The sequence below is a fragment of the Mercenaria mercenaria genome, unplaced genomic scaffold (assembly GCF_021730395.1).
Source record: "Mercenaria mercenaria strain notata unplaced genomic scaffold, MADL_Memer_1 contig_1360, whole genome shotgun sequence".
NCBI lineage: Eukaryota > Metazoa > Mollusca > Bivalvia > Venerida > Veneridae > Mercenaria > Mercenaria mercenaria.
This window is the reverse complement of record NW_026459338.1, coordinates 1-19,172: the sequence shown is the minus strand read 5'-3', so window position 1 is coordinate 19,172 and position 19,172 is coordinate 1. Positions and strand designations below refer to the sequence as shown.

The following is a 19,172-nucleotide window of genomic DNA, read 5'->3' as shown; positions in this document are numbered from 1 at the left end:
AAAGTTACTAAATTCAAATTTAATTTTCCGTCTTAAACAAAAGCAGAGATTGTTACAAAATACAATCCAATTATTATCATTAACAAATATCATCTAATAACATCGTGGAAAATATTAGTTTAAAAGTTTGTCCAGCACCTTCACTAGGTACATTAATTAAGTAGCTTAAAATGGGCTATAAAATTACAACCCATTAATTTTTCAAGTATACAATCGTATATATATAAATCATGCAGATGTTTCGCCAATTGTTAAGACATTTTATAAGCATCTTTTTTTACTAAGAATATTGGAAAAAAGTCTCATAAATATGTATACATGATCAGTTATTACATGTATATTCCATTCATGATTGTATTAAAAGATATGAACAAAATGCACCAAATATTCAACCATCTCAGTTAATATGCATTTTAGTGCCTTAAATATAAACACAATTTGCAACACTGGCCAGGTATATCATTTACTGTGAGATAAGGATATGCAAATGTAATCCTTACAGTAATTAACTCTATGTGCTATAGAATTCTACTGTCCGAAAATCTCTAAGCCATGAGTGTTTGTTACTAATAATAGGGATGACCGCATTGAGTGTGACGTAGTGATACCAGTAATCTGAAAATGTGCTATTGGTTATTTCCGCTGCGCGATTTACCAAATGCGCAGATTGGCTATATGCGCGTAACATATACATTATGATGTATACGAGCAACTCCATTCCCGGTGCGCAACCCCATTCCCGATGATTTTTTGTCAATTATGTCCCTGTAAGCAGGATTTGAAGCAAATAATTTTGATATTCGTTACTATATAACAGTTGAGTTATCATACAAAGCATCAGATGTCCTCAGATTAGGTATATGAGGTCAGAAACTTCCATTTTTGTTGATTTCATACTTTTTTCACACTTCGTGCCGCCAGAGTTTTTGTGATAATAGAGCCGAATCATTAATTACAAACCAGATATTTTATATATACGATGTATCATCATATTTGTGTCGAATAGCATTTTCCTTTTTTCGAGAAAAAATATTCTTGTCTCATACGAAGCAATATCATGACTTCACATATCTCAATTTCGTCTTTTTTTACGCGCAACACCAGCACCGGAAGTCGCGCAACCCATTTTAAGCGTATTCCCGGCGGGAATTGGGTTGTGCGTTTACCACCCGTGATTTTACTAACCAAAAATATCTGTTCCCCTGTAGGCATATCCCGCTATATCAAACACGTGAGAATGATCTGCTGTGACTATTACCAGTGTTTCTTCTTTGTTAGTCATTCTAAGCGCATCCATTATGGCGTCTTCAAATGTCAGTGTTTCGTGCAGAGCTTTCTTCGCTAGTGCATCATGATGTCCGTGGTCTATTCTCGCACCTGTTTCATGGAAATGCAAATTAAATACATATTAATTTATGTATAATATTAACTGTACATCAATTTTAACTCAAAGAGTAAGAATTTGCTTAACAAAGGACCCACATACACAGTGATCTCCCCTTACAGTGGAATTTTGCTACAAGAAACATTTGTATTAGGATTTGATCGTTTTGTAGTTATTTTTTTAATAACTGAAATTATTTTGAATATTTCGTAGAATCTTACGGTTAATGCACTTGATATGATGAAAATTTCAAATAAAAAAATACTTGTGTTATTTGAAATTTACAATAACGGTAGCACTAGAGATTGGCTCCCATACTGCGCGTACTCGGGCATTGAATGTACACTATTATATCTAAAATTACGTTATACTTGAACGTTAAAAGTCAAATAAAGTAAAATGTTGAATGCGTTAAACTTGGCATAAAATTGCTCTCTCCAGTAATTGACTAGAAACTGTTTTCAATCTCAAGATTATTGTAAATTTTAACCTTTGAGGAACTAAATTCTGAAAACAATAGGAGTCATCTTCTGACAATAGATGATAATTTCTATGAAATTTGCAAGCCAAACAATGCTTCAGACATTTTAGTTTCAAGTTCGCTGTGACATTGCCTTTCAACCAATTGACCCCAAAAACATAAAAGCCTATCTGTTGACGAAAGCGAATACCCCTACGAAGTAGAAACAATTGTCACAAGTGTTCTTTAATCGTTTAGTGGAAACTGATTTCATTTTCGAAGTCAATGTCACCTTAGCTTTTCACTTACTTAACCAAAACATATAAGGGATAAGCTGAGTAGTTTTATGTTTTAGGCGGTCCTTATTTCTCAGCGGAACCTGGTTTCAGACTAGAGGTCACTGTAGACCTAGACTTTTGATCTACTGATGATCTTTAAAACAATACGCACCATCTACTGGCCACAGACAGTCATCCTATACAGTTTGCCCAAATCAGGACAGCCATATTAAATTCTTTAAACTCTTAAGAATTCAGGATTTAGCGTTTCAAAAGTTTTCATGTGATTCTCGCATCCCCTACTGCATTCATATGGAAATGATTCTGTCTGAAAATGTTATTTCCGCGGCAAATATCTCAAACTTTATGTAAAAAGGCACATTAATAGATCAAAACTCCATATAATGCAGAATTAAAAGTTTAAAAATATACCTAAGAATAACCTTTTCTAGGTAAAAGAACCGACACAAAACACTTGTAAAGCTTGAGTATATGGTCTTTCTCTAATACCTCACCAGAATGTTTTCGCCGAAGTTGGCGACCTAGCGGACTGAATTGGCAGCCTGGCGGCCTGAAGTCAGCGGCCTGGCAGCCAGGCGACCTAGCGGCCTGAGATTGGCAGCCTGGCATACTCGTGTATTACTTGTCAAAAAATATTTGTATGATAAGATGAATATAACTAATAAAACTAAATAAAGCATAAACTGAATGTTCCTTAACAATCGAAAATTTGCAGGTTCAATTAAATGTTTAATTAAATACACAAAACAGCATTTTTGATTACTCTGAAATTTCTTATCCAGTGGCCTAGCTGCCTAACATCCTTGCGGCGGCCCGGCAGACTCGGGTATTTATTGACAAAGAACGATAAATATAATTATAAATACTAGCGTTAAAACTCAGTCCGCGGTCTAGCGGCCTGAAGTTAGCGGACTGGGGATTTGGCATTTCAAATTTTAAAACTTTATGGAGAAGGTTTGTATGTAACACAATTTAAAAACTGCAAGTCAAAAGCTGCATATGGTAGAGGCTATTTGCCCACAGAAGCTAATCAAGTTTGAAAAAATCACAGTGCAGTTTAAATCCGCATCATAACCATTTTTGCAAGCGTCCATCATTGTTAGCTTTATTCGTTGGCACAGTTATACTTTACTCCAGAACACAAGTTCACAAACAAGTAAGAGTGCTAAAATATGGTTATTTCAGAATAAATATTACATAGTATGTAATACAATTTAATGAATTTATATCTGCTTCCGGAATAAAAGAGGATCTTCCGGTCTGTCCCTCTTTTTTGCCGCTATACGGAGTTTTTACTGGTGAAAATCACAGCAAAAATTGAAGAAAGCGCAGACCACAGCAACAGAAAATCAAAATTTGTTCGTACGTACGAACAAAATTCCAAATAAAATTTACAAATTCTTGTTCATTTCTCACATTTTAAAATGCAATTTGGAATTTTGTTCGTACGTACGAACAAATCCTGGCTGTTCGTACGTACGAACAATAATCCATATTCCGTATTATTTTTCAGTTCTGACATGCTATTCAAACAGCTCAGATTTGTTCGTACGTCCGAACAAAATTCCAAAATAGCTTTAAAATTTCTTTTTCATTTCTCACTATCATTTGTTCATACGTATGAACAGCCTGGATTTGTTCGTACGTACGAACAAATGAGAGAACTGAAAAAGAATTTATTCTGAAAAAAATGCAATTTGGAATTTTGTTCGTACGTACGAACAAATCCTGTCCATATTATTTTTCAATTCTGATATTCTGTTCAAACAGCCCAGATTTGTTCGGACGTCCGAACAAAATTCCAAAATAGCTTTAAAATTTCTTTTTCATTTCTCACTATCATTTGTTCATACGTATGAACAGCCTTGATTTGTTCGTATGTACGAACAAATGAGAGAACCGAAAAAGAATTTATTCTTAAAAAAATGCAATTTTGAATTTTGTTCGTACGTACGAACAGCCCAGATTTGTTCGGACGTACGAACAAAATTCCAAACTGCTTTAAAAATTCTTTTTCATTTCTCACTATCATTTGTTCGTATGTACGAACAAATGAGAGAACTGAAAAAGAATTTATTCTTAAAAAAATGCAATTTGGAATTTTGTTCGTACGTACGAACAAATCTTGTCCATATTTTTTTTCAATTCTGATATTCTGTTCAAACAGCCCAGATTTGTTCGGACGTACGAACAAAATTCCAAGATGCTTTAAAAATTCTTTTTCATTTCTCACTATCATTTGTTCGTATGTACGAACAGCCTGGATTTGTTCGTACGTACGAACAAATGAGAGAACTGAAAAAGAATTTATTCTTAAAAAAAAATGCAATTTGGAATTTTGTTCGGACGTACGAACAAATCCTGTCCATATTATTTTTCAATTCAGATATTCTGTTCGAACAAATCCTGTCCATATTATTTTTCAATTCTGATATTCTGTTCGAACAGCCCAGATTTGTTCGGACGTACGAACAAAATTCCAAACTGCTTTAAAAATTCTTTTTCATTTCTCACTATCATTTGTTCGTATGTACGAACAAATGAGAGAACTGAAAAAGAATTTATTCTTAAAAAAATGCAATTTGGAATTTTGTTCGTACGTACGAACAAATCTTGTCCATATTTTTTTTCAATTCTGATATTCTGTTCAAACAGCCCAGATTTGTTCGGACGTACGAACAAAATTCCAAGATGCTTTAAAAATTCTTTTTCATTTCTCACTATCATTTGTTCGTATGTACGAACAGCCTGGATTTGTTCGTACGTACGAACAAATGAGAGAACTGAAAAAGAATTTATTCTTAAAAAAAAATGCAATTTGGAATTTTGTTCGGACGTACGAACAAATCCTGTCCATATTATTTTTCAATTCAGATATTCTGTTCGAACAAATCCTGTCCATATTATTTTTCAATTCTGATATTCTGTTCGAACAGCCCAGATTTGTTCCGACGTACGAACAAAATTCCAAACTGCTTTAAAAATTCTTTTTCATTTCTCACTATCATTTGTTCATACGTACGAACAAATGAGAGAACTGAAAAAGAATTTATTCTTAAAAAAATGCAATTTGGAATTTTGTTCGCACATACGAACAAATCCTGTCCATATTATTTTTCAATTCTGATATTCTGTTCGAACAGCCCAGATTTGTTCGTACGTACGAACAAAATTCGAAACTGCTTTAAAAATTCTTTTTCATTCACAATCGTTTGTTCGTAATGAGCAGCCTGCATTTGTTCGTACGTACGAACAAATGAGAGAACTGAAAAAGAATTAACTTTAAAAAAAAAATCAATTTGGAATTTTGTTCATACGTACGAACAAATTTCCAAATTGTAATAAATTCTTTTTCATTTCTCATAATCATTTGTTCGTATGTACGAACAAATGAGAGAAAAGAAAAAGAAATTTAATTTTTAAAAAAAATACAATTTGGAATTTTTCTGTTTGTCTGGATTTGTTTGTACGCATTTGAAAAATATCCAAATATAAACAAATGTGAGAACTGAATAAGAATCTGTATACATTTGGAATATTGTTCGTACATTTGTATTTATGGACAAATGCCACTTAATATCATTTTGCAAAAAATACAAATATCACTGAAAATTTCAACACATATTTTAATCTATTTATTTTAAAAAAATACCAAAACAAATACTTATGAACATAACAAATATAACACAAAAATCTAACATAAATAAACAAGAGTGCCAGAATGTCACAATATACGCCCGTCACAGCAAATTTCTTTACACTAGCACCTGTATTTTCAAATGGAATTTTAATTTTGTGGTAGTGATTATTGTAATTCTTTTGTTTTTCTTAATCAATATAAAAACTCCTTACCAGGTAGAGATACCTTAAAATACACCTAAAATTTGAAAGTAGCATCTATGTTGTACCACAGAAAAGTGGTCTTGGTTTTTCCCTACGGTCAATTATAAAAAAGTTACAATATAAGTTATTTATAGTAACAACTAAGGGAAGTTAATCTTTACAAAAAAAAAAAAAAAAAAAAAAATTGTAAGTCCACACAAAAATTTTTACCAGGTAGAGATTGGTCAAAATACACCTCAAAATTGGATGTAGCATGCATGTTGTACTACAGAAAAGTGGTCTCGATTTTTCGCTACGACTAGTAATGAAGAAGTTACAATATAAGCTATTTATAGTAACAACAAAGGGAAGTAATTCTAAAAAAAGGAACTGCGCATGACACTTCCTCTCATGATGGTGTATAATTGTGCCAAGTGCCATCAAAATCCCTCCTTGCATGAAGAAGAAATGCTTCGGACAAAGTCATTCTTGTATCTGACCTTTGGCCTCTAAGTGTGACCTTGACCTTAGACCTAGGGACCTGGTTCTTGCACATGACACTCCGGCTCATGGTGGTGAACATTTGTGACAAGTTATATCAAAATCCCTCTATGCATGAAGAAGAAATGCTCCGGACAAAGTTTTCATTCTTATATCTTTTGACCTCTAAGTGTGACCTTGACCTTAGACCTAGGGACCTGGTTCTTGCACATGACACTCCGCCTCATGGTGGTGAACATTTTTGACAAGTTATATCAAAATCCCTCTATGCATAAAGAAGAAATGCTCCGGACAAAGTTTTCATTCTTGTATCCTTTGACCTCTAAGTGTGACCTTGACCTTAGACCAAGGGACCTGGTTCTTGCGCATGACACTCCGTGTCATGATGATGAACAATTGTTCCAACTTTCATCAAAATCCCTCCATGAATGAAGAAGATATGCTCCGGACAAAGTCATTCTTGAATTTGACCTTTGACCTCTAAGTGTGACCTTGACCTTAGACCTAGGGATCTGGTTCTTGTGCATGACACTCCGTCTCGTGATGGTGAACAACTGTGCCAAGTTTCATCAAAATCCCTCCATGCATGTAGAAGATCTATGCTCCGGACAAAGTCTGTGGACGCCGCCCGCCCACCAGGGGCGTTCCCATAATACGTCTCGTTTTTCAAACGGGCGTAGAAAAAGGATTTGCCAAAGAAAAACAAGAGCACCACAATGCAGGGCAATATACACAGAAAACAAAGTCACATGACCACTGACCCCTAAGTGTGACCTTGACCTTAAAGAAAGCCATCCAAAACATGTGCTCTGTAACATCGTCTCAATGTGGTGAACATTTGTGCCAAGTTTCTTTAAAATCCTTCAAGCAGTTCAGGAGTTACAGAGCGGACACGAAACAAAGTCATATGACCTCTGACCCCTAAGTGTGACCTTGACCTTGAAGGGAGCCATCTGAAACATGTGCTCTGCATGTCGTCTCGATGTGGTGAACATTTGGGCTAAGTATGGTTTGAGTCAAATTATTTTCAAATCCCTTGAAAACTGACAGACAAGCAACACCTTTGACTTTTAAGTGTGATCTTGAACTTGTAGCTAGGGGTATGTGTCTTGTGTATGAAACCTCATGACATTATGGGATGCCAAGAATTTTCAAAATACCTTTAACAACGGCAGAGTAATGGACAAGATAAGAAACACAGCATGTTAACATTAACCTCTAATTGTAACTAGGAGTCTGGATCTTACGCATGACATATCGTCTCATTATGAGGAACATTTTTGCCAAGAATTTGGGGGGAGGGTGGGGGGCAGGATAATGAAACGGGGCACATCTGAGGAAACTGGAGCTGTCACTGGATTGTTTAATGATTCCAAGTGTGGAGGAAGATATTGCACAATAGCTTTAGACTGTGTCAAAAATATTAAGAAATACTTGATATATAGGGAACATATTTTGTTGTGACAATATTATGAAATTTACACATGAAATAAGTAAAAGGTTAGAAAATTACATGAAACCACTACATACAAACAGAATTGTTTAAAACCTGTAAAAACCCATCGTTAGTTAATTAATCAATTAGTCCCATAACGGGATCTGGCCAGTTCAAGAAAGGAACCGAGATCTTATGGTGATACAAGTTGTGTGCAAGTTTGGTTAAAATAAAATCATAAATGAAACCACTATCGTGCAGACAAGAAATTGTTGACGGACACGCATGCACGCACGGACTGACGACGGACGAAGGGTGATCACAAAAGCTCACCTTGTCACTATGTGACAGGTGAGCTAAAAAAAGGATCTGCCAAAGATAAACAAGAGCACCGCAATGCAGGGCAATATACACAAGAAACAAAGTCATATGACCTTTGACCCCTAAGTGTGACCTTGACCTTAAAGCGAGCTATCTGAAGAGAAAAGTCATTTCAAGGTATTTCCATTTTCAGCCCCTAAAAAGGGGCCAAGTGCCCCCATTTGAACAAACTTGAGAAAGACCTTATAGTGATTCTACAGATCAGGTTTGATGAAAATCCATCGAACAGTTGATGAGAAGTTGTTTAAAGGTACTTCTATGTTTAGCTCTCGCAGCCCCTAAAAGGGGCCAAATGCCCTAATTTGAAAAAAAATTGGCAAGGACCATATAATGATGATGCTACTGATCAAGTTTGATGAAAATCAATCAAGCAGTTTGTGATAAGAAGTCATTTAAACATATTTCTATTTTTAGCTCTAGCAGCCCCTAAAAGGGGCCAAGTGCCCCCATTCGAACAAACTTGATAGAGGACCATATAATGATGCTAAAGACTAAGTTTGATGAAGATCTATCCAGCAGTTCATGTTAAGAAGTCATTTAAATGTATTTTTCTTTTGATGAAGATCCATTTGGCAGTTCATGAGTTGTTTAAAGATACACTCGAAACCCGTTATAACGCTACTCGATATACCGCGGTCCTCGGTATAACGCTGTATGGCCTTGGCGCCCAAATTTTACAGGGTAAAAAATTAAAAAAAAAAAAAAAAAAAAAAAAAAAAAAAAAAAAAAAAAATCCGCGGATGTTACTTAATTTGATCATAACTAGCGTTAAAACTACAAGTACCTGGGTACTTTAACACCTTTCCATGACAACTGTCACAAAAATCAACATATATATTCTTTAACTTACAAATAAATTTCAAAGATAAACATTTCATCAAACAAACATACATTATATGCAAAAATCACATTAAAATAATATTGTTTTCATATTTTCAAAAGTAAAAGCATTAACTCTAAGAAAGAACTAAAATGTCAAGTTGCAAAACCACAAAAGAAATGAATGTCCAACTAAAACAGATTTATCTATAAAGATCAAAGGACAGTCTGAATAAGGGAAAGGAATCCAGTCACTAATGTCCCTTCATTTATAAAGCAGGTTTGCTGCAGACTCCTGTTCTTGGTGTGTTTGTCTATATGAATATGAATGTTTATGAGGCGAGATCTGCCATAACACATTCTTATCATACAGTACTTGGTTGTACTAGAGTCAGTTTATAGGAAAGTTTTAACACTAGATGCCCACGGTCAACATGTCAAGCCCGCCAGCTGTCAAAAGGACTAGGAGTTGCACATGACACCCTGTCTCATTAAGGCAAACATTTATGCCAAATAAAAAATGATTGCAAAAAGTTACAAAATACGTTACCTGTATTCATAGTAACAACAAAGGGAAGTAAATCTTTAAAAAAATCTAAGTCCACACAAAAATCCATACCAGTAGAGATAGGTCTAAATACACCTCAAAATTGGATGTAACATGCATATTGTACTACAGAAAAGTGGTCTTGATTTTTCCCTACGACCAGTAATAAAAAAGTTCAATATAAGCTATTTATAGTAACAACAAAGGGAAGTAATTCTAGGTTCTTGCACATGACACTCCATCTCATGATGGTGAACAATTGTGCCAAGTTACATCAAAATTCCTCTATGCATGAAAAAGAAATGCTCAGGAACTTTGATCTCTAAGTTTGACCTTGACCTTATAGTTAGACCTAGGGTCCTGGTTCTTGTGCATGACACTCTGTCACATGGTTGTGAACATTTGTGCCAAGTTACATCAAAATCCCTCCATGCATGAAGAAGAAAATTAATGCTCCGGACAGTCATTATTGAATTTAACCTTTGACCTCCAAGTGTGACCTTGACCTTTGAGATAGGAACCTGCAGTTTGCGCATGACACTCCGTCTCACTGAGGTTAACATTCATGCCAAATATAAACGAGATTGCTCCACGCATATCAAAGTTATGGTCCGGACAAACAAATCCTGACGGACGGACGGACGCACACACGCACATACACAGAACAGCCATTTGGACATCTATCTTTGCTTCCGCAAGCGGGCTCGACAAAAATGAAGATATAACATGTTTGCCAGTACATCTGACACAGGTACTGTCGATACATATTTGAGAACAGAAGTATCTGCAGCTGAATTAACATCACTGGAGCCAGCATATGAAATGAGTGTTTTGTTGTCTTGTTGATGTGTTAAAGCCAGCATACGTCTTTGCTTACAATTTTAACAACTGGAACAGTTGCAATATTTTGGACTTTCCTCAGATTCACCTAAACACCGAGACCTGAAAGAAATAAAGCATAAAGTAAACATAAAAAGCTAAAAACACAAAGATTTTTACTTAGGATTTTTGTTTTCATTGCGATCTTCACGGCGATCCTCAAAAAGAGTGAGTGGGTGAGTGAGTGAGTTGGGTTTTACGGCGAATCGACACAAAATGGTCATATATCGAAGATTCTATTCTAAAATTTCTCGTTTATTTTCAGAATGTTTCTGATTAATTTCAAATTATCATGAACTGTCATGTTATATGATATTTAAATCACTGCTAACCTTAGGCTCTTGTGGCCTCTAGAGTGTTAACAAGCTTTTCATTTGATTTGACTGGGTGACCTAGTTTTTGACCAAACATGACCCAGATCCGAACTTGGCCTAGAGGTCATCAAGATAAACATTCTGACCAAGTTTCACAAAGATAGGGTCATAAATGTGGCCTCTAGAGACTAGTAGAGTGTTAACAAATTTTTTCTTCCATTTGACCTGGTGACCTAGTTTTTAACTCCAGATGACCCAATATTGAACTCGTCCAAGTTTTTTTCGGGTAACATTCTGACCAAGTTTCATTAAGATTGGACCAAAACTGTGACCTCCAGAGTGTCACGGACGACGGACGACAGACACAGGGCGATCACAAAAGCTCACCTTGAGCACTTCGTGCTCTGGTAAGCTAAAAATCTGGAGGTGTTCAGCTACAATATCTGCCATTTATAAGTCTCTGTGGTCAATTTATTTTCGAGAAGATTACTGCAAAAAGTGAATCAAACAATGCACAGTGCCTTGAACATTTATAGGCCTCTCCTCTACCTACTTGGCATAACTGAAGTTGAAGACTACCTGTCTACCAAGTACTTTTTCCTGTACTTTGCTAAATTGAGCCTATTTACTGTTTAAAGATAAATCTGCAATCTTAAGAGTAGCAGTCAACATTCAATTCTGTAGTTAAGGCCAAAGTTAAAAATATGTTTGTTTGCTGTCTCCCTACCTACCCACTTAAAATGCTGCGCCCCAAAAGTTTTTATTGGACAATGCTGGTCAAAATTTTTTCTTTAAGTTGCGATATGACAAGTGCCGCATATTTTTCAAGTACATGTAAGCAAAACAACATTAAAGTAAGAAAGTTTAAATTGTACTATTTGATTTCATCCTTTTATACTACATATAAAGATTTGTCTTATTTTTTTCAGAAGAAATATTCTGTAAGAAACAATCATATATATACACTGGTAAACGTATAATCCCAACACCAAAAAAAATATTTAAAAAATTGCCTACCTACATGTACCTACCCAACTTTAAAAAGTAGGGTCGGGAGACAGCAAACAATTTTAAATGTGGCCTAAGTATCTGAGTGACTTCAGGACACTAATGCGGTTACTGTCAGCTGAATGCTTGTCAGGAGTTTCAAAATGTCTATATTAAAATAAAACTTTCACAAGACAGCATTTTTTAATGTTATTTTGAAGGTGTCAGAGACAAATTTACCTTTATTCTAAGATTATGACTCCATGGCTGGAATACTGCAACTGCTAGGTAAGTATAATTTGCTTAGTGTCTGCAGTATCTATTATCTGTTAATCAAACAGAATGCTTTGCAACATGTCATACCTGAAATAATAAAACAAAAATCGTGGCAATTCTAGGAAAACCAGGTTTTCAATTAAATCGTGCAAACAGGTTCTTTAAACAAGAGGGCCAAGATGACCCTAGGTCGCTCACCTGAGAAACACACCATAACAGTGTAAACATGTTTAACCTAGTGATTTCACGGAAACAAATATTCTGGCCAATTTTCATTAGGATTGGACCAAAAATGTGCTCTCCTGAGTTTAAACAAGTATTTTCTTTGATATGACCTAGTGACCTACTTTTTGACCCAAGATAACCCATATTCAAACTTGACCTAGATGTGATCAAGGCAATCATTCTGACCAAATTTCATTAACATCAATTAAAAAATACAGCCTCTAATGCATACACAAAGTTTTTCTTTGATCTGACCTACAGATGACCCATTTTCGAACTCGATCTAGATTTCATCAAGGCAATCATTCTGACCAAAGTTCATGAAGACAAAATAGAACTGAAAAATACTGCCTCCTTTGCATACACAAGGTTTTTCTTTGATTTGATCCAGTGACCTACTTTTTGACCCCAGATGACCCATATTCAAACTCAACCTAGATTTCATCAAGGCTATCATTCTGACCATATTTTAAGGAGATCAATTGAAAAATACAGCCTCTAATGCATACACAAAGTTCTTCCTTGATTTGACCTAGTGACCTACTTTCTGACCCCAGATGACCCATTTTCGAACTTTATCTAGATTTCATCAAGGCAATCATTTTGACCAAATTTCATGACGATAAAATAAAATTGAAAAATATTGCCTCCTTTGAATACACAGGTTTTTCTTTGATTTGATCAAGTGACCTACTTTTTGACCCCAGATGACCCATATTCAAACTCGATCTAGGTTTCCTCTAGGCAATCATTCTGACCATATTTCATCGAGATCAATTGAAAAATACAGCCTGTATCGCATTCTAATGTGTTCATTCATTTATTGCTGCCTTAGTTCAGTCAGGGATGTATTCAAGTTATCGCAGTTCATAACCCATTTGAGTTATTGCTTATACTTTCATAACTTGTTTCAGTTATTTTAGAACATTACAAAGCTCTCCTGTGCCAATTCCTCATTTTGAATGAGACTAATTTAAAAATGCAATTATTTCCTGAATCATTGAACTTTTATCTTTCCAACTATGCAGTAAATTTTTTTATGCAAGGCTGAATAAGTTTTACGCAAAAGTTTTAAAGCTATAAAACTCTTAACCAACATCCCATTATGCTTATCAGGTCGTGATCAGACTAAAAGAGAATTGGATTAACCACAGTTTGCTACTAATTTTACTTTAAAGGTCACTTTGTGAGAACAGCAAAAAGACCTTTTTGAATAACTTACCTGAGTTAACTATATATATACATTTTATAACTAATACCGGTTATAAATTGCTTGAATTATGTTGAAAAAGTAACTGAATAGGTTACATAACTTAAAACAGTTACACCCCCCATTGTAGTTACTCGGATATTATGAGAACTACACTAGAAAACATTATATCAAAAAAAGGGTCTATGGAGGATATTAAATAAATAGTAATATTCCTTTATAAAATACACCAGCTAGTTTATGTTGATCATGATCACCTGACCCATACTACTTTAGCGGTTCTCGTATCGGGTGGCCTCGGTAGCTCAATTAATACTAATAGAGCGTTGGCACGGTAAGCCGAAGGTCCGAGGTTCGAATCCCAGTCGAGGCTGCACATTTTTCCCGAGACTGTTACATCTGGGGGCTCGTCCGGGATTCTCACCCTTGGAGCCCATGCGGGGCGAAACAGTTTGACTGGGGTGTGCATCTGAATTCGGTTAACAGTCTGCGGCAGACACTGGCCAGGAGTGTCAATGTCTTGAATAAGAGGGAAAGTGTGTAGCGGTTCTTGTATCGGGTCGCCTCGATAGCTCAATTAATAGAGCGTTGGCACGGTAAGCCGAAGGTCCGTAGTTCGAATCCCGGTCGAGGCTGCACATTTTTCCTGAGACTGTTACACTAGAAACCTTAATTTCCTCATACCCCAGTCTCAAACACAGCACCATCTCAACTCTTTCTTCCCTACTACTTGCTATCCGCTTCTGGAATACTCTCCCCAAGTCACATCCAAGCTAGTCCCAGCCTAAATATCTTTATCCTGTTTTCTCATATTCTCGGGGGCCTAAGGGGTTGTTTTTATTCCCAGTAACAGATTAACCATTTCATAAACAGCATTTGGGTGCTGTTTTGTAGAAAATTTACTTGTCTTTCAGATGGAGTCATAAAATGTTACTGAAATTATCCCATTTAATTATTTTGTTTCTGTATTTGATATCCTCACCCGCAGAAATGGACCAAGAGTTTCTCGTATTCCCGTGGACAAATAATTAAGTTGTAGAAATTAAAACATTAAAATTACCATTGTGTTATAAAAAGATATATTCTGTAGTAAATACATCAAGAAATATTACAATTAATTGCATAATCAATCTAATTTATGGCAAATTTGCTAACACCACCAGAAAAAAATAAGGATTTATTTGAAAATTGAGTAAAATGCTGATAGTTTCGTCAATATGCATTCAAATCACTTGAAATTTTCAGTTTGTCAGTTTTGTACCATTCCTGTCTAGAACACAGGCACGGGTCCAGCGTATATTTTTTTTGTTTAATATAAAAAAAATCTGAGTTTTTTCACACAAATATACTTTATATAGATCTATGTTAGTCAAATGAAAAAAATATCGATGACAAAAAATCCGGTCACAGTATCATATATATCATGTATAAATAAAATATATGATACTGTGATCGGATTTTTTTCATTTGACTAACATATAAAAGGTTAATTGTGTGAAAAAAGGGATTTTTTATATAAAAAAAATATATATACACTGGACCCGTGCAAAATAACAAACATTATAAATTATTTGACAACCTGAAGGCAAAAAACGAGAATATGAGAAACCCTGTGTCAGGCCATGAGATTTTTGGCCCAAATGCGATTTTGGTCGAAAATGGGGTTTTCAGGTAATCTGACAGATTGTCATGTTCCAAGTAAAAATCTGCTATTAGACAACAGAAATCAGCCGTTGTTATGGAGAAATTACCGCCTTTCGGACACCATATTTTCGTCTAACTGTATCAAAATAGAGGCAGAATATCTTTATTCAGACTCCTTCTTAAAATAATATGAAAATAAAATACATAATGAAATATCAAACATAACATACATTTAAATTTAAATTTATTTTTTCTGTTTCATTTTTTTTATATAAGCACATATTATTTTCCCCTTAAAATCGTTTCCATGGAACACATTTGTTAAATCCAATTTAAATAGTTCCTTGATAAATCCAGCCGAAATTTACATAAAGAAAGTGAAGTTAATATACCGTCAACATTTTTCAGTGTACAGAGTTTAAGATAACAGTTTTTTTGCAAAAATCTTAATATGGCTTTCTTTCGTAAAAAATAGATTACTGGATTCGGGTTAGAAAACATGACAAAACTATGACAAATTAACCTTGTTGTTAGAACACTTGACACACTGACATATTTCTTTGTTAGACAGAATATCAGGCAAAAAGATATAATCATTAGAAATATTAAAACTGATTTTGCTTAAAGTAGTAGTACAGATGTCACACTGTCAGTGACTCGTTACCATAGCAACCATGATGTATTTTCTTACCAAAAGTCCCATTTCTATCAAGTTCTTAAAATTAACTGAATATGTTAAAGTGTTTTTCAAAATAATATATACATTGAAAGCTGTCTAAATTTCATATTCAAAGTAAGAAACCTCATTTCATGTAATTGATGTGACACTGTTTGGGATATACATAATTTTCTGATACACACGACACAACTCTTGCTAGTTTAAGGCAGATTCAAAGATAACTTAATGTTTTGTTGATTTGCAGTTACTACTTTGAAAAGAATATGACCTTACATTATTTTTTTTAACAAATGGAACATAAAAACTTGAAAGATTTTTTTAAAATAATTTATAGTCAGATTAATGTTTAATACCATGGCAACAATGCACTATTTTTTTTATAAAATTAAAGTTAGCATTTATTGTCAAATTTCTTGAAATGTATGATTATTTAAAAAAAAAAGAGCACTCAAGATATATTATGCATGGAGTATGTTTTTTAAAAAAAATCTGTATTGCTTAAACAATGAAGACAGTTTACTCTAACCACTTCACTGCTGTTTTGACAACAAAACATACTTTTACCAAACATTTCTCACAGTTGAACTGTGGCAGTTCAGTTAGTTTTACTTTTTTCTTGACTCCCATTTGTAGTTTGAATCAGCTTGGTGAACTTTTGCAGAAAACATGACCTTATTTTGTGCACTTCTTTGACAGTTGCACTTTATTCCATTGGCATACTTTCAACTGGATGGTAAGCAAATATATTAGTTCCTTGGGTTTCATTTCCATTCACAAATTCATAAAAAAATTTATTTTTCTGGCTGGAAATATTTTCTTCCTTCAGTCATTCTGCAAAACAAAAATACATTAGTATTAGTACCTTTAAGTAGAAAGTTACAGAATAGAATACTGTGAAGCATTTTTTAAAAATAAAAGTTTTCTTTTTTGTGTAATCTACATAAAAGCATGACTACTAAGTATCCATCCACCCAAATCAATCAATCTCATAATTTTCAAGAATACAAAAAACTAGCTAATCTTCGGGACATACTAGTAGACATACACTTAAAGAATTAATTCATTCAGTCTAACTAAATGAATACTCAAATACTGCAACAGTTTCTTAGGAAAATACATGAATGATGATATTCAATCATTATGCATATTTCCCCACTCTCCTCTTTTTATGCTAGATATGTTTGTTAAATGAATTATTAGACTAGTAATGATTTCTTTAAAAAATGCTATTGATACAATCAGGTAATTTATGTGTATGATATTTTAAGATTTATTTAACTTAGATAAATCTACTTGTACTTATTTTAGAGGAATTTATTTTTGTATATATTCTTACGATGTATTTATCTTTCTTGAATAGAAAAACTGCAAAAATGCAGAAAATTACAAACCCCCCAAACTCTTCCAACATTTTGGTATGTAGGCATGCCTTGAGAATTCCTTTTTTGTTTAAAGGGCATAGCAATATGCCAGATGTTTTCAGTAGTTCATCAATAGTTGATCTGTAAATTAAAAATACTTTAAAAAAAGCTGAAATGTGAGATAAAGATGGCCTAGCTAGTTACCTCAGGACACAGAACACAAAGATTTATACTATGAGTGTAATATGTTTCAATCAAAAGCATGACTTTCTTAACAAAAATGTCTTTAAAGTTTAAAAAATATTCATTTAATGTGTAGAAGTTGTTTGTAACTTGTAAAGAAACATTATGTAGTGGTGAGGAATCAACAATCATGGCCAAGTGAACTGAATGCAAAAATTACCTGAAAAGCTATTGAGCATCTGTTTTGTACAAAATAAAAACAAACAGCTATTCTTTATACTTTTTAATTGAAGTGAGTTTGACATGAATAAGAAATAATTTATTCAACTGACAACTGTCCTGTAAGTCACTACATAAATATGGATAAGGCTGTGACTTTTGACATACTGGTCTTTCATACTGACACCCCCTGATCAGAAATAAGAGTGAAAACTGTTGTTTTAAAAAAGTAAACTTCATGAATGCCCCCCCCCCCCCCCTCTATTATTTGGAGGATATAGGAAGGGGGGTAATTTACAGTTTAAAGGAACGGAGGAGGGGGGAGAGGGGGTGTAAATTTAGTTTATAAATGTAGTTTTGGAAAACAGTTCTCAAGCTGAGGGGAAAGGGGGTATTTCGTATGACAATGGGTGGGAAAAAGAAGGGAGATATTTGGAGGAAGTTGATGGGAATGGGGGTGATTGAGGTACCCAGTTGTGGAATGGAGAAGGGGGGTAAAATGTTTCCGGGAGGGGGTGATTTCCTTTTTTGAAAAACTGCGGGTGTTCTGGGTGAATAAATTTAACTGGGCGCTGTTTTAATTTTCTGATTATTTCCCATTACCATCAGAGATCCGTTAACCAGCAATTAAACATCTCTGAACTGAATATTTTTAGCTAGAATTAAAGCCCAGATGCAATTCCGGGATATTTTCGAAGGACAAAACGGTCAATATGGATTTAATTAATATTTCAAAACTCAACATATTGTGTAAATATTACTACTTACCAGTAAATCGCTCAATGACATTCATTATCCCTTTTAAATCAATCGTCAAATTACTGTTTAAAAATTTCCTTTCACACGACCTTTCATGTTTACAAATGGAGTGTTGATACAAAGGGCGATAAATTGTAAATTATTTGATAATGAAACGAAATGTCAAAACACGGAACTGTTACAATACCTGCTTGGTAAATGACGTTTGTCTCTTCATTCATTTATCGTCCCAATAATATAGTGTTAATTGATAAAATGCATTAATTGACGCGAAAACGTTTTGAAAATCCACTCATTTTTGTGACGTAACTTTAAACGGGTTTTTCTCGAATGAGTAACGCCGCATTTGGGCCAAAAATCTCATGGCGCGACACACCCTGAGAATACGAGAAACAGGGATACACTGTGATTTAATATATTTTATGATAAATGCTTTTTCTTACCAAGCTGCCTCTAGGTAAACAATCCTTTCCATAAACACCAGAGACTGTATATTCTGCAGCCGTAGTTGGTTATACACACTACACAAAAACCTCGCGTTTTGAATTGGATGCTTTCATTATTTGTACACGGGGTGGCGGGTGATCAGTCGCTACATTCTTAAATATTGTAGTATCTACCGACTATTAAAATGAATGGATTAATAAAACTTTTTAACATTTGTATAAAGCTTACGAAATGTTTGTTATTATAAACGCCTACAACCGCTGATTAGAACTTAAATAAGAAATGATGCATTAACCAAGCTGACACCCCTAATCTTAGCGTGTTATGAAATGGACGCGTCG

At 34.4% G+C, this 19,172-nt stretch overlaps 1 long non-coding RNA gene across 1 annotated transcript; it reads right to left on the bottom strand.

The window, feature by feature from the left end:
* Positions 1–9,102: 9,102 nt before the first annotated feature.
* Positions 9,103–19,139, bottom strand: LOC123549478 (uncharacterized). Its single transcript, XR_008368850.1, has 3 exons — positions 18,828–19,139; positions 12,069–12,191; positions 9,103–10,590 (listed from the first exon to the last, which is right to left on the bottom strand). It is a non-coding gene; the product is annotated as an uncharacterized LOC123549478 (long non-coding RNA).
* Between the last annotated feature and the right edge of the window lie 33 nt (positions 19,140–19,172).